We start from the raw sequence: 17,567 nt of genomic DNA, 5'->3' as shown, positions 1-17,567 counted from the left end.
TCACAAGTATTTCTGTAGCACGCTATGCCCAATACAATGTAGTTTACTTAATATCAACCATTCTTAGAAAATCCAAATAAATGCTCGTATAAAACGAAGGCCCATCATTTAATACCCAATTAGTAACGTTAGCAGTACAGTGTACTAAATATCAATAGTTGTAACCTTAATTGAGGACAGAAACTTCACCCAATGCAGTTCCGACAACCAGAGATCGATTCCAGTAAGGGCGGCGGTTCGGCTGCTAAACCCATGTTTTCATAATGAGAAGCAGTTCAAGTAAACAAATGCTAAGACACAAACGAAGGACTAACCTTCTTTGTTTCATGGAACGTCGTGCATCCTATTGCTGAGACATAAACGAAGGACTAACCTTCTTTATTTCATAAACATAGTAAACAGATTAACTCGATCATGGGTAATCGACCGATAATGTATTCAATAACAATGCAAAAGGACACGAATTACACCCAATGCAGCTCTGGAAACCCAAAACCAAAAATCCGGTAAGCACGGCGGTACGGCTGCTAACCCACTGCTCTCATAAGTACAATAAACACGCTCACATACACCTACCAAGGAAGGCCAATTAGTTACCATAATTACAATTTACCCAGAATTACATGCTGGAGAAAGTCTAGTCCATTCGACAGGTAAAAACCTGGGGTTTAAAACATAACCAGGGGACCATTATCAGACCAAGTTCTGAAAGTAATAGTTTCTAGGTAATCAAAGTTACCCACACAAAGTGAAGTAAACCATACAACACATTACACAAATATATTCCAATACCTGAACCATATCCGACTCATCACATTATATTTTCAAAGTCTAAAACAGTGTCATTTTTGAAAAAACCATTTCTATACATAGTGCATCTTACTAATTCTTCATATTTCTCACTAATGCCCCATCAGATATATCTATATCTCCATAGGGATGTACCACCACCCAATGTCCTTTCATCTCTGAGTATGCAGCCAGTCAATTTCTTCATTAAGACCAATGATATGACTTTGGCACCTGTAAATCATTTTTTGTTCGAATAGAATGAGTTTATCATCTATTTCTGATTTATTTTTGCCATAAATTTTCTTTAAGATCACCCAACTGAAATCCTCGTGGGAATGTTTCATCTGTACAAAATGTTTAACCATAGGAGCTAGCAGTACTCGGTTTTTTACGCAACTTCGATGTTCTATCATACGAGTACGACATTTCCTATTGGTTTTGCCTACATATTGTAATCCGCAAGGACATGTAATTAAATAGACAACATTTTCGGTGTTACAATTGGTCATTTCATTAAGAACCCACTTAATATCAGGATTTAACATAATATATTTTGTTTCCTTCGTCGTGGCACACATCACACACTTTCCACAGGGAAAATGTCCCTTAACAGGCGGAAGGCCCCATAAAGTAGTTTGCCTGGGTGCTAATGGACGTTTGATGGATATGTCATTCCTAATGAGCATCTGTCTGATATTTTGGCTTTTCCTAAAAGCCACCAATGGAGGTGGAGTCGATTCAGCATTGTACACTTTCTTCCATGTCTTATTAATAATGCCTTTGATTTTGTATGACAAGTTCGAAAACGTATTGACAAATACAATCCGATCACCTTTATCATCTGCTTGTCTTTTCTCTAGTAAGGCCTCTCGATTATTGTTAAAAGCTCTTTTGCAAGACCTCTTTACCAGCTCATCAGGATAGCCTTTATTACACAATTTTCTTGACAGCAGAGCTGCACTTTCTTTATAATCCTGCCCCAGACTACTGTTTCTCTTTAGCCTCAAAAACTGCCCGAAGGGCAGATTCTCCTTGATATGATTAGCATGGTGGCTGGAGAAATGGAGAAGAGCATTTTTGTCAGTTCTCTTGTTGTAAGGTTTAACTTTAAGGTGGCCTTCATGGTGAAATATGGTGATATCTAGGAAGTTAATTTCTTGTGCATTGATCTCTTTAGTGAATCTTAAGAAAGGGTTCTGTGCATTTAACCACTCGACAAAAAGTTCTGCCTCTACAGCTGTTCCTTCCCATAGTATAAAAATGTCATCTATATACCGAAGCCATTTCAAAAGGTGTTTCTTATACGGGTTGGTGACTGGATAAATGACTGTTTTTTCAAAATATTCCACATATAGATTAGCAAGATTGGGTGCCATGGCAGCACCCATGGCTGTGCCTTCAATTTGTTCAAAGAATGCTCCTTGAAACTGAAAAAAATTACGAGTCAAAGCAAACTCTGCACACCACATAATGAAGGCATTACTGACGGGATGACCATCTACCCTCTCTCGTAGAGTTTCTTCTATGACCTCTAAAGTAGCCCTTTGAGGAATAACTGTATACAAGGATTGTATGTCCAGACTAATCAATAAGAACTGGCCTGCGGTGAAAGGTAAATTTTCAATTTTGTTGATAGCATCCGAAGTATCTCTTAGGTAACTATCCATTTTGACCACAAATGGTCTTAAATAGAAATCAACAAATTTGGACAAGGGTTCAAGGATAGAGTTGACTCCAGATACAATTGGTCTGCCTGGGGGATTAATAAGGCTCTTGTGCACCTTAGGCAGAATATAAAAAACCGGTACACGTCCTTGTTTTCTAATGAGGTAATCACGTTCCTGTTTACTGATCATTTCTGCTTCATATGCACTCTGTACTTTAGCTTCTATGATCTCCATCATAGCAAAAGATGGATCAGAAGGTATGGAATGATAACTTCTGCCATCACTCAGTAAACGCTGGCATTCCCCCACATAATCCTCACGGTTCAATAGCACTATGGCTCCGCCTTTATCGGCCTGCCTCACTACTACATCTTGTAATCTGGCCAACCGTGACACCAGTTCTCGTTGAGTATTACCAAAATTTGAATGATGCCGTATGCCTTGTTGTTCCAATTTATATACCTCTTTAAGAACCTGTTTCTCGAAAACACGAGATTCAGGGGTATAACTGTGTGTAGGGGCACAAAAAGTAGATTTATTTCTAAGACCCGTATGGTTAACATTCTCATACACATTGTCATTACGAAAAAACTCATTCAAATGGACCTTCCGCATAAAACTGTGGAATTCAGATCTGAACTCGAATGGATCATGGTATTTGGTGGCAACAAAATTCAAACCTTTATTCAGAACCATTTCTTCCTCAATGCTCAATTCGTAATTGGATAAATTGATCACCATTGATTCCTCGATCGACTGCGGGTTTGAATTTGGTTGCCCCAGTCTCCTCGGTTGGGCCCTTGTCCTAAAAAAGGACGACCTTGTCTTTGTTTATTTTGATAACGTTGTCCTCGACCCCTACTATTACCTCCTCCTTGTTGATTAATAGGGTCTGCAGTACCTGTACTCCCATCTTCACTCGAGCTATAAGAGGTGTTACGAAAATGTACCCTTTTTCTAACAGGTGCTTGAGTGTTAGTACCCTGATAATTATTGCCAAACTTAAAGCCCTCGACAATGTAAGGAAATGCTTTTTCGTGTGCAAATGTAGACAGATCTTTTTTCATCCTCTTAATGCGATCAACATTGGTGTCATTTTTAAATTCTGTAAGTTCTTTGAGATGTAGATCTAACTTCATTTTGAAAGCATCAAGGTCTAGGTCTTTTTTTATTTCCTCTTGTAGTTTAGAGATATCCATTTCAATTTTTTTAGAGACTTCTGTAGCCGTATCTATTATAAGGACTAGCCAATCACGACCGCACTTATTCGCAATGTAGCTCCATTTTATCTTAAATTCTGGATTATCCAGAAATAACCTCGGTTCATTTCTAACTATGAGACCTCGGGGTAGTGCTTGGTTCTTAAGATATTGTAACATGATGACCCCATGTAATTCTGTACGAATTAAACGTTTTCTGAGTTGAGCCAATTCGTCCCATTGGTCATTATTCCTGTTCAGAATACCATCATCCGCGTCTGCCAATACTGACAAAGATTCTAATAATTTTTGTATGTGTTCTTCACTATATGCAAGACATTTGTCTGAGGCGGTCGCCATAATGGTAACTGTACAGTATAACCACTATGAACAAACAATTACAATTTTACAACATTAAGGACAAAGACTATTCCTTTCACAAACTAAACCTAGAGTTCCTATTTTCAAAACATACCTTCGAGACCACAAGGAGCCTCCTAAAGATCTATCTATACAAAGGTCTACCGTTCCCCTTGTTTTAACATTCCCTCTCTCACACGGTTAGGGGATAACCAACATAATCATCATATAAAGGAGACAGAAAATACATTCCCCACTCAACAGTGATCTTTACATATCGTGTGATGCTGAAAAACCCTATTTATACCAATAGTCTTGAAAAAATAGACCTAGTACTTATTTGTTTTTTTATAATATCAAAAATAGTTTATTTTCTTTTATAAAACTAACTCTAAAACAGTGTTTTCAGTAAAAAGAACCCCACAACACAACATACAGTGGATACATTTACAATACAAATTACTAGTTTCACTCACATCCATTCCTGTAACATGACAATACAATACATCAACATATAAAATTTATATAATGATTTAAACATTTCCAATCACTGAGTGTTATTAACTCAGAATAAACAGTCCCGACATGTTTCAGTTCCTCTTGGCACCAAATGCATGAACCTTCTTCAGGGGAAGACACTTTTAATTTTTTCTCCACCATGTAATCCAGGGCCCCAAAAGTACTCTTCAAACCGTACTCCTATAATATTGGGTTCAATTGATCTTGCCAGTATATAGGTACATATTTGAATGTTACTGGAATATAGTTAGCATTATGTAGCTGACTTATGTATTTGTGATGATGTTGATCTGTAGTGATACCCTATTTTTCTTTGTGTATTGAATAATTATAGGAGTACGGTTTGAAGAGTACTTTTGGGGCCCTGGATTACATGGTGGAGAAAAAATTAAAAGTGTCTTCCCCTGAAGATGGTTCATGCATTTGGTGCCAAGAGGAACTGAAACATGTCGGGACTGTTTATTCTGAGTTAATAACACTCAGTGATTGGAAATGTTTAAATCATTATATAAATTTTATATGTTGATGTATTGTATTGTCATGTTACAGGAATGGATGTGAGTGAAACTAGTAATTTGTATTGTAAATGTATCCACTGTATGTTGTGTTGTGGGGTCCTTTTTACTGAAAACACTGTTTTAGAGTTAGTTTTATAAAAGAAAATAAACTATTTTTGATATTATAAAAAAACAAATAAGTACTAGGTCTATTTTTTCAAGACTATTGGTATAAATAGGGTTTTTCAGCATCACACGATATGTAAAGATCACTGTTGAGTGGGGAATGTATTTTCTGTCTCCTTTATATGATGATTATGTTGGTTATCCCCTAACCGTGTGAGAGAGGGAATGTTAAAACAAGGGGAACGGTAGACCTTTGTATAGATAGATCTTTAGGAGGCTCCTTGTGGTCTCGAAGGTATGTTTTGAAAATAGGAACTCTAGGTTTAGTTTGTGAAAGGAATAGTCTTTGTCCTTAATGTTGTAAAATTGTAATTGTTTGTTCATAGTGGTTATACTGTACAGTTACCATTATGGCGACCGCCTCAGACAAATGTCTTGCATATAGTGAAGAACACATACAAAAATTATTAGAATCTTTGTCAGTATTGGCAGACGCGGATGATGGTATTCTGAACAGGAATAATGACCAATGGGACGAATTGGCTCAACTCAGAAAACGTTTAATTCGTACAGAATTACATGGGGTCATCATGTTACAATATCTTAAGAACCAAGCACTACCCCGAGGTCTCATAGTTAGAAATGAACCGAGGTTATTTCTGGATAATCCAGAATTTAAGATAAAATGGAGCTACATTGCGAATAAGTGCGGTCGTGATTGGCTAGTCCTTATAATAGATACGGCTACAGAAGTCTCTAAAAAAATTGAAATGGATATCTCTAAACTACAAGAGGAAATAAAAAAAGACCTAGACCTTGATGCTTTCAAAATGAAGTTAGATCTACATCTCAAAGAACTTACAGAATTTAAAAATGACACCAATGTTGATCGCATTAAGAGGATGAAAAAAGATCTGTCTACATTTGCACACGAAAAAGCATTTCCTTACATTGTCGAGGGCTTTAAGTTTGGCAATAATTTTCAGGGTACTAACACTCAAGCACCTGTTAGAAAAAGGGTACATTTTCGTAACACCTCTTATAGCTCGAGTGAAGATGGGAGTACAGGTACTGCAGACCCTATTAATCAACAAGGAGGAGGTAATAGTAGGGGTCGAGGACAACGTTATCAAAATAAACAAAGACAAGGTCGTCCTTTTTTAGGACAAGGGCCCAACCGAGGAGACTGGGGCAACCAAATTCAAACCCGCAGTCGATCGAGGAATCAATGGTGATCAATTTATCCAATTACGAATTGAGCATTGAGGAAGAAATGGTTCTGAATAAAGGTTTGAATTTTGTTGCCACCAAATACCATGATCCATTCGAGTTCAGATCTGAATTCCACAGTTTTATGCGGAAGGTCCATTTGAATGAGTTTTTTCGTAATGACAATGTGTATGAGAATGTTAACCATACGGGTCTTAGAAATAAATCTACTTTTTGTGCCCCTACACACAGTTATACCCCTGAATCTCGTGTTTTCGAGAAACAGGTTCTTAAAGAGGTATATAAATTGGAACAACAAGGCATACGGCATCATTCAAATTTTGGTAATACTCAACGAGAACTGGTGTCACGGTTGGCCAGATTACAAGATGTAGTAGTGAGGCAGGCCGATAAAGGCGGAGCCATAGTGCTATTGAACCGTGAGGATTATGTGGGGGAATGCCAGCGTTTACTGAGTGATGGCAGAAGTTATCATTCCATACCTTCTGATCCATCTTTTGCTATGATGGAGATCATAGAAGCTAAAGTACAGAGTGCATATGAAGCAGAAATGATCAGTAAACAGGAACGTGATTACCTCATTAGAAAACAAGGACGTGTACCGGTTTTTTATATTCTGCCTAAGGTGCACAAGAGCCTTACTAATCCCCCAGGCAGACCAATTGTATCTGGAGTCAACTCTATCCTTGAACCCTTGTCCAAATTTGTTGATTTCTATTTAAGACCATTTGTGGTCAAAATGGATAGTTACCTAAGAGATACTTCGGATGCTATCAACAAAATTGAAAATTTACCTTTCACCGCAGGCCAGTTCTTATTGATTAGTCTGGACATACAATCCTTGTATACAGTTATTCCTCAAAGGGCTACTTTAGAGGTCATAGAAGAAACTCTACGAGAGAGGGTAGATGGTCATCCCGTCAGTAATGCCTTCATTATGTGGTGTGCAGAGTTTGCTTTGACTCGTAATTTTTTTCAGTTTCAAGGAGCATTCTTTGAACAAATTGAAGGCACAGCCATGGGTGCTGCCATGGCACCCAATCTTGCTAATCTATATGTGGAATATTTTGAAAAAACAGTCATTTATCCAGTCACCAACCCGTATAAGAAACACCTTTTGAAATGGCTTCGGTATATAGATGACATTTTTATACTATGGGAAGGAACAGCTGTAGAGGCAGAACTTTTTGTCGAGTGGTTAAATGCACAGAACCCTTTCTTAAGATTCACTAAAGAGATCAATGCACAAGAAATTAACTTCCTAGATATCACCATATTTCACCATGAAGGCCACCTTAAAGTTAAACCTTACAACAAGAGAACTGACAAAAATGCTCTTCTCCATTTCTCCAGCCACCATGCTAATCATATCAAGGAGAATCTGCCCTTCGGGCAGTTTTTGAGGCTAAAGAGAAACAGTAGTCTGGGGCAGGATTATAAAGAAAGTGCAGCTCTGTTGTCAAGAAAATTGTGTAATAAAGGCTATCCTGCTGAGCTGGTAAAGAGGTCTTGCAAAAGAGCTTTTAACAATAATCGAGAGGCCTTACTAGAGAAAAGACAAGCAGATGATAAAGGTGATCGGATTGTATTTGTCAATACGTTTTCGAACTTGTCATACAAAATCAAAGGCATTATTAATAAGACATGGAAGAAAGTGTACAATGCTGAATCGACTCCACCTCCATTGGTGGCTTTTAGGAAAAGCCAAAATATCAGACAGATGCTCATTAGGAATGACATATCCATCAAACGTCCATTAGCACCCAGGCAAACTACTTTATGGGGCCTTCCGCCTGTTAAGGGACATTTTCCCTGTGGAAAGTGTGTGATGTGTGCCACGACGAAGGAAACAAAATATATTATGTTAAATACTGATATTAAGTGGGTTCTTAATGAAATGACCAATTGTAACACCGAAAATGTTGTCTATTTAATTACATGTCCTTGCGGATTACAATATGTAGGCAAAACCAATAGGAAATGTCGTACTCGTATGATAGAACATCGAAGTTGCATAAAAAACCGAGAACTGCTAGCTCCTATGGTTAAACATTTTGTACAGATGAAACATTCCCACGAGGATTTCAGTTGGGTGATCTTAAAGAAAATTTATGGCAAAAATAAATCAGAAATAGATGATAAACTCATTCTATTCGAACAAAAAATGATTTACAGGTGCCAAAGTCATATCATTGGTCTTAATGAAGAAATTGACTGGCTGCATACTCAGAGATGAAAGGACATTGGGTGGTGGTACATCCCTATGGAGATATAGATATATCTGATGGGGCATTAGTGAGAAATATGAAGAATTAGTAAGATGCACTATGTATAGAAATGGTTTTTTCAAAAATGACACTGTTTTAGACTTTGAAAATATAATGTGATGAGTCGGATATGGTTCAGGTATTGGAATATATTTGTGTAATGTGTTGTATGGTTTACTTCACTTTGTGTGGGTAACTTTGATTACCTAGAAACTATTACTTTCAGAACTTGGTCTGATAATGGTCCCCTGGTTATGTTTTAAACCCCAGGTTTTTACCTGTCGAATGGACTAGACTTTCTCCAGCATGTAATTCTGGGTAAATTGTAATTATGGTAACTAATTGGCCTTCCTTGGTAGGTGTATGTGAGCGTGTTTATTGTACTTATGAGAGCAGTGGGTTAGCAGCCGTACCGCCGTGCTTACCGGATTTTTGGTTTTGGGTTTCCAGAGCTGCATTGGGTGTAATTCGCGTCCTTTTGCATTGTTATTGAATACATTATCGGTCGATTACCCATGATCGAGTTAATCTGTTTACTATGTTTATGAAATAAAGAAGGTTAGTCCTTCGTTTATGTCTCAGCAATAGGATGCACGACGTTCCATGAAACAAAGAAGGTTAGTCCTTCGTTTGTGTCTTAGCATTTGTTTACTTGAACTGCTTCTCATTATGAAAACATGGGTTTAGCAGCCGAACCGCCGCCCTTACTGGAATCGATCTCTGGTTGTCGGAACTGCATTGGGTGAAGTTTCCGTCCTCAATTAAGGTTACAACTATTGATATTTAGTACACTGTACTGCTAACGTTACTAATTGGGTATTAAATGATGGGCCTTCGTTTTATACGAGCATTTATTTGGATTTTCTAAGAATGGTTGATATTAAGTAAACTACATTGTATTGGGCATAGCGTGCTACAGAAATACTTGTGATATATTTTTTGTCTAGAACATTGATCAGGTTTCTTCTGTTGTAGGTTACAATTTTGTGGACAATTTAACAGCGACGAAGAATATGTAAACAATCTCTTCAACCACGCAGGAGTAGTGGCATGGCGTAATAGGTATATATGCATATATTGTTTTAAATGAGTGATAATGCTTTGGTGAAGGTTGTAGTTTCAAAAGCTCTATAGGGTTGTTATGGAAGGTATGACCACATTGAATGATAGGAATACACATGGGGTCACTACTTAGATGAGTAGGTTCATCGGAGCACTATATAGTTTTTGCGGTCACGTGAATTTGTGATGAAGTGAGGGAGTAGTGGTTGTGTTGTTCACACCACTGTTCGTTTGTTGTTCCTTTCTCAGCTGGAATCAGGTTCATGGTTACCAAAGAACCATTTATAGAACAGGATCAGACTTATTGAAAGAGGTCGGAGGGCATTTGGGTGCACTGAGGCACACCTAAACTGCAGCAATCCTACTTGTGAGGTATGTAGTGACCATTGGGTTCAATTGATCTTGCCAGTATATAGGTACATATTTGAATGTTACTGGAATATAGTTAGCATTATGTAGCTGACTTATGTATTTGTGATGATGTTGATCTGTAGTGATACCCTATTTTTCTTTGTGTATTGAATAATTATAGGAGTACGGTTTGAAGAGTACTTTTGGGGCCCTGGATTACATGGTGGAGAAAAAATTAAAAGTGTCTTCCCCTGAAGAAGGTTCATGCATTTGGTGCCAAGAGGAACTGAAACATGTCGGGACTGTTTATTCTGAGTTAATAACACTCAGTGATTGGAAATGTTTAAATCATTATATAAATTTTATATGTTGATGTATTGTATTGTCATGTTACAGGAATGGATGTGAGTGAAACTAGTAATTTGTATTGTAAATGTATCCACTGTATGTTGTGTTGTGGGGTCCTTTTTACTGAAAACACTGTTTTAGAGTTAGTTTTATAAAAGAAAATAAACTATTTTTGATATTATAAAAAAACAAATAAGTACTAGGTCTATTTTTTCAAGACTATTGGTATAAATAGGGTTTTTCAGCATCACACGATATGTAAAGATCACTGTTGAGTGGGGAATGTATTTTCTGTCTCCTTTATATGATGATTATGTTGGTTATCCCCTAACCGTGTGAGAGAGGGAATGTTAAAACAAGGGGAACGGTAGACCTTTGTATAGATAGAACTACTACATCTGTGCCATGGTTGGGAGGACACCAAAGGTGAGGGGCGCCTCAGCTGGGTGTACTTCTCGTGGCGGGCGTGGTCGGGGACGTGGCCGTGGTGACCAGGGAGTAGGGGGACTCCAGGGTGTCCAGGGTGGCCACAGAGGGGGAAGAGGCAGGGGTGCGCCACTTGAGCACAATGTTGTGCCATGTGTCAGTGCAGTTATGCCACCACCCCCTGTGGTTCCAGGGGATGCAGCTTCTGCATCTGGCACTGGCGCCCGTGTGACCCGGCAGTCCAAGCCATTGACTGCCACGGGCCCAAGGGTAGTGGTAGCTGCAGGTGCAGCTGTGGGCACCACCACCCAGGCTCAGGGTCTGCCAGCGCAGGCTGCGTTGGCACTTGAGGAGCCCTTGGTAAATTTCCAACAGGCCAGCAGGGAAACCATAGGGGCAGGCAGGGCTGCTCAGACGAAGACACGTGTCCCTGGGGCAGTTATGTCATCTGCTGCCCCGAACAGCCGGGTGTTGGCAAGTGCAGGGGCAGATGCACCCAACAACACCCCGGTTGTGAGTCTGCCAACTAGGACCGTTGCAGTCAATTACCCTGCCACAGCTGATGTTGCTGCGCAGGGTCCATTAGAGGGAACCCAGATGCCACTGACACAAGTCAGGCCTTTGGTCGTCCCTCCACCTGCCACTCCCTTGGCTCAATCCACCGAACCCACTGGCCATACTGGTCAGGGCGACATCAGCCAGCCAGGGTCTGCGCCACAGTCCAAGAGGAGGAACGTTGCACCTGCAGCACAGGGTGGGACCCCACACACAGCCACGACCTCCTGCACGTCGAGGAAGAAGCCTTTCTGCAAGCAGGAACTGGACTTCCTCGTGGGCTACGTGCGGGGCCACAGCCGTGACATGCTAGTGGGTGCCAATAGTCAGACTACGGCTGCCCAACGTGACACCCACTGGAAGCATGTTGCGGAACATGTCAGTTCATTCGGCCATGAGGTGCGCACGGCGCAAGAGTGCAAAAAGCATTGGAATAACATCAAACGCAGCACTAAGGCTAAGCGGCCTCTAATTACAACTTGACTCTGGTGACTGGCGGTGGGCCTGCACCAGAGGAGGAAGAGCTCACTCCGCATGAGGCACTCGTTGCAGAGTTCATACCACCTGAATTGGTTGAAGGAGTGGGAGAGATGCTGGACTTTGATGCCCAGTCCAGTGAGTGTTGATGCGTGTTTGTTGAGGTTGTGTGTGTTTCACTTGTGGGATCTGTTGTGCATGATTGCCACTACATGTGACGTGTACATGGTTCTGATGTATAAGTAATGCAATGCTTCCGTGATGCATGTCTGCTCTGCTGGATGGTGGACATGTGGAGCAGACGGGGACTGTCCGCATCACCACTATTGCACCCTACTGACATGCTGGTTACAAGTATGCCCCTCCGGTCCATGCTCCAGCTCACTGGCCCTTCTGCATGTGGCGTGGGGTGACCTTCCTCTCAGCCCAGGCACAATGTCATTGCATGACTGACGTGCATGTCTCCTCTGCCTGCATGCAGGGACTCCATGTAGGCATGCTCCCTTGCCCCTCCTCCGCCACTCTGCACCCCAGTTCCACCTTTGCACTGGTCTGCTTCAATCTTGCCAATGTGTACTTTCCTGTTCATGCGTCCTGTGTAGATGCTAACCTCCAGCGTACAATCTGCCAGACATATGCCGTGTGGTACAGCCTTAGTACTTGATGCAGGGTATCTCACTTGTACTGTGCATAGGTCAGATGTCCCGCAGGGACATGAGTGCCCATTCATGCTCCATGTGCATTGCACGCATGCCCCTATGTGTCCTTGACTGGATGATCACTGTAATACAAGTTCCGGTGGACATACATTGCATGGCATCTCATCAGCCTTCCCATGTCAACTGTGGGTCAGTTCTGCGTTGCACACATGTTTAGGGTCTGACAATCTGTGTGGCTCACAGGCCTCAGCCTGTTTAATGGCCAATGACTATGTCCAACTGTTGTAGTGTCTTCTTCATACGTGGGCGGCTTCCAGAGTTTTCATCATGTGTCCTGCTTACTGTCCCATCATCATTTGCAGTGTTGGCACTTTTATCACATTAAGCTGTTGATGCCAGTCAGCACTGCCTGTCAATACACAGGTCTATGGTCAGCCTTTTGATACCATGCTAGGCATCCCTGCTTTTGTACTTGGGTGGAGGGGTGCTTGGCTTCTAGATATGCTACACATTGAATGCACAATGCACGTGATGCCTGAATTTGACCTTGCACTGCCTTCACATTTCCTGACTCACACCATGGAGTCCTTGTACATGTAGGTAGTGAGTGGCGTACACATTTTCTCCACTGCATAGACCCACTTCCTTGGAAACTGCCACCTTTCAACAGGTCTGATCACAGAAGCAATTCAAAGTTGACCCAGCATGCATGCCAGGTTATATGTTGTGTGTCACATGTCTGCCTGATGCGTTTGTTGTCGGTGTGTGTGTGTGTTGTGTGCTTCTGACATGTGTAGTGACCTTTTTTCTCTCTATTTTTCAGATGATGACGCAATGGAGGCGGAGGATGGTGTTGTCATGCCAGACACAGGGTTGTTACCACTACATCAACCCGGCACAAGTGGGGGTCGTGGGGTGGTAGGCCACGAAAACCCCCAAGTGCTACAGTCCATCTTGTCTCTGGCTGCCTATGAGTCCAGCCTTGATGTTGACTCTGACGTCCATGTAGAGTTGGATGAGCATCAAGTCCATGTGTCAGGGGTGAGTGATTCTGATGTGGACACTCCTCTGTCCGCGACACCTGCACTGAGGGATCAGACAGTCTTGGTTCCTCCGCCCGTGATGGATCGGGACGCAGGGTCACCCTCCACACCAGTCAGTGATGTGCCTGGGACATCACGTCGACGGGGGCATGTAGTCGTGCAGCCGCAGGCAGTGCCAACACAGCGAGGACACCCGGTCCTTGGGTCCTGCAGGGGTCAAGCCCAGCAACGCGGTCGCTGCACGCAACCGCAGTATACTGAGTGGGAGCAAGACATGACTGCCAATTCAGAACGGCAGGGGGCAGCAATGGAGAACATTGCTGAGAGCATGGAGCGTGTGGCCCGATCTGTGCTCCCCCCTGCTAGGCAGGTGCTTCTCCAACAGCAGGCGGCACGGTCCACGGCCCGCTCGCTCAGGCTGGGCATGGCGGCCTCAGACAGGGCACGCCAGGCTGAAATGTCGTCTCTGCATCAAGCAATTGCTGCTCACGCAGAGGCGCACATGGATGCCCTGAGGGAGGAGCATGCTTCCCTCAAATCCACTCTGGGTGTCCTTATGATGTCCCAGAGGCAGCGGGCAGAGGAGAGGTTTGCACAGCTTGAGCGTACCATCTCGGCTGAGCTACAGGCTTGCCGGGAGGTGCAGCGGTTGTCCAGCCAGGCCTTGCAGGAGGAACTCTGTGTTACACGTGCTACCTTGCAAGAGGAAGCACGTGTATCACGTGAGGTTCTGCATGCAGACCTACGTCACATCGTCACACAGAACCAGGCTCACCCGTCCGGCAGACTTGCTGCCGACGAGGGGCAAGCTGCGGCTAGGCATGGCCAGGCTACTGTGCCACGTCCTCCTTTCCAGGATGAGCCAGACTCGGACGACCATCTATCTCCCACATAGGTCGGGCTGTGCAGGCGTTGAGCCCATGGAGGTTTTTTTTTTGGCTCAGCATCATCGCATGTGGGTGTTGAGCAGCACCCTCTACCTCCCCCCTCCTGGGTGCCTCCCCTCCCTCCCCGGGTCGTAGGTGGCCATTTTTGATTTTTCTTTTAGTTTAGTTAGTTAAGTTTCTGTTTGATAGTTAGTTTAATTAGGTAATGTAGGTTTTCCAAAGTTAGTGTAATTAGTTAATATAGTTTAAAATTGCTTGTCTATTGTGCTTTCATGTGACGGTGCGGTGCTTTGTGGCTTTTGAAGGCATCCACTGTCTGTTCCAGCTGGGCCCTTCAGGCTTGTCTTGTGTATGTGTTTGCTGCTTGGTGTCCTTGACTCACATATGCCACTCCTGCCTCCCTTATCCATGGGCTCGCAAGGATGGTTCGGTGTGACAGCCTATTACACAAGGGCTTTGAACTGTCATATCTGTGGCATGTCTTGTGCTGTGTAACTTGTGTTGACAACCGTAGTGGGGATGATTGTGGTGTTATTGTCCACTGTTCAGCTTTTGCTAGATGGGGTGTTTCATGATTAATGTGTATATTCATTGCTATGCATTGTGTAGTATGTTTCTTATCTTTACTGTACACGTGCTTGTTGCAATTCATGCCGTAGATAGTGTGTTCCACACTTTGGATGTGAAAGACGGACTGTGGTGTGATTTCTGATGTAAGTCTCTGACATGGTCCAGTAATGAGATGCCTGAAGAGACACACACAGGTGACTTTAAAGCATTAATCATGTGTTTCATGCCCTTTCTGCAGGGGGATGAGCCTCCAGACCACCTTTGCCAGCAGACATGGCCCATTGGAGGTCTGAATTCTGGACACGTTTGTTGGTGCCCACATGCACATGTGTGCACAAGCAGAGGCACAGGGATTGCAGACCTACATCCTAGAACTGCTGACATGTTCCAAGGAACTCCAGGGAAGGTGAGCAGCACAGGGGGGCCACAACACAGCAAAGCTTGCACCAGGCGAGTTGCACATGCAGGCTTAGTAACAGCACTTGGACGAATATTGGTGTTGAAGCACACAATACAGCTCAGATGTGTTGGTGGACTAATGGCTGTTGATTGTAAGGTTGTCTGGGGCACCTGCAGGGGCAGTGGCACATACCCTCCGGTACACCAAGGTCCATTGAGGCACTTGTATCAACCATGTAGCCTTCCGAGACATGGAAAGGGGCAGCTCACAGGGACATACAACAAGGGACATACTCGGGTGCAGTGCATTTCATTTCCATGTACATTTTGAAACATGCACTGCCTACTTTGTTTTGGTCATGGTGGAACACGACTTGTTCTAAAGTCATGCCTTGCTATATGGGTCTGTCTGCTTATCCAGGGAACATTGCATGTTGTGTGAATTGTGACACATTGGTGTTCCATTTGCCACGCACCCACCGGCAGCTGACTTACTGCATTGACTGTGTATGACCCATCACAGGGGTAATGTTACATATGGGTACGAAGCATCTACACCAGATTGTCTGTTTGTAGAGTAGTTTGTTGCTATGGGGCATATTTGGTGGTGTGTTTTTGTGTTATGCGCACGGACAGATTATTAACTGTGGCTCTCTTGCAGCATTGAAGTGCTCCTGTAACCGGACCTGAGAGTGCGCAGGCAGGAGGCCAGCACTCAAAACCAGAGCTAAGTGTCTTGTTGTTTTTCTTTCAAACTGCTCTGCATAGGCTTGCTGGGGGGTGCACTAATGCATGGATGAATGTGTAATTCAATTTGGTATGTTTGTTTTCCCCTAATCACCCGGAGTCCTATCCAATTTTAAACCCTGTACCCTCTACCAGGTGTTCCTGCTTCCCGTACCTATAAAAGCAACATTCCCTAACCCTCTTTCCCCACTGGGGTTGCGGATGCCTGTGTAAGCCCCAAACTTGCAGGCGCCAAAACCCTAGAGGGGGTGGTTGGCTCGTGCCACTCCTAAGCCTGGACTACAGAAGGCCATGACAATGATGTCCAAGTTTGTTCGGATTGTGTATGTGTTCATGAAGGTAGTACATTTTCGTGCATTCCCTACTTTCATGTGTCATTCCTTCTCCCCTCTCCTGCCACTCATTCCAGTTATCCAGTGTGCCAACACCTGTCCCGACTGAATATCCCTGACCCTCCTTCCCCACCAGGGTCTCAGAGACCTGTGTGAGTTTGACCTTGCAGGCACCCGGGCCACGGTGGGGGTGGTTGTTTCGTGCCACTCCTGCGCCTGTACACGGGACCTGTGACAGTACACATCCGTTCGTGGTGCATCATTCTATGTTATGTACCACACATGGTTCACATCCTGTTGTGACATTGTTTTACTGTGCTACCTTGGTTGTTACATCATTGTGGTAGTACTTGGCCTTTGTGAGGTACTGCTACGTCAAGTCATCTACTGGAGGGTGTTCTGGTTCGTTTTTCTTGCTTGGATTTTGTGATTTTGCAAATGAGGGTGGACTCTGAGGGTGCAGGCACCTTTTTACACACAAGGTGGGAGATGGTGACGAAGGGGAAGGGTGATCCTGTGGCCAGGTGAAATTGAGGGTTGAAGGCTTCATGACCCAGGTGCAGTTGTTCAGTGGGTCATGGTCATTTGTGAGGGAGGGGGGGGTGTTTTGTTGTTGATAGTTGCCTTGCCCTGCAGTGTGATGGGAACCCTGACATTGTAATTGTGGTATCCTATGTACATGTTGTGTTCTGCTGATCAATGCCTGTTCATGTGTTGTTTTTACCTTTCAGGTGTGAGGGGATAGTTGTGGTTTGACATGCTGGGGTGTACACATGGTGAATGTTTACATGTGATGTGTAGAGGACACTGATGGTCACTTGATTGCACATGCATATGTTGAGTGCATGTCCTTACTGACCCACACACTTGCACTATGATGCACTACATGTACAACCACCCTTGGATATCCACGTGTACACTCTGTTTGCCTTCTGGTGCCCACTGTGTCCCTGCAGCACATGTTCTGTGACCGATTATGGATCCTGTACATGCCTAATTTGTTTTTTGATGTGGTTTGTCACTTAGATGTGATGCTCAGGGTGTGCATCACACA

Source organism: Ambystoma mexicanum, chromosome 7q (genome assembly GCF_040938575.1).
Source record: "Ambystoma mexicanum isolate Mex_15411 chromosome 7q, UKY_AmexF1_1, whole genome shotgun sequence".
NCBI classification, from domain to species: domain Eukaryota; kingdom Metazoa; phylum Chordata; class Amphibia; order Caudata; family Ambystomatidae; genus Ambystoma; species Ambystoma mexicanum.
Note: the sequence above shows the minus strand (reverse complement) of the source record.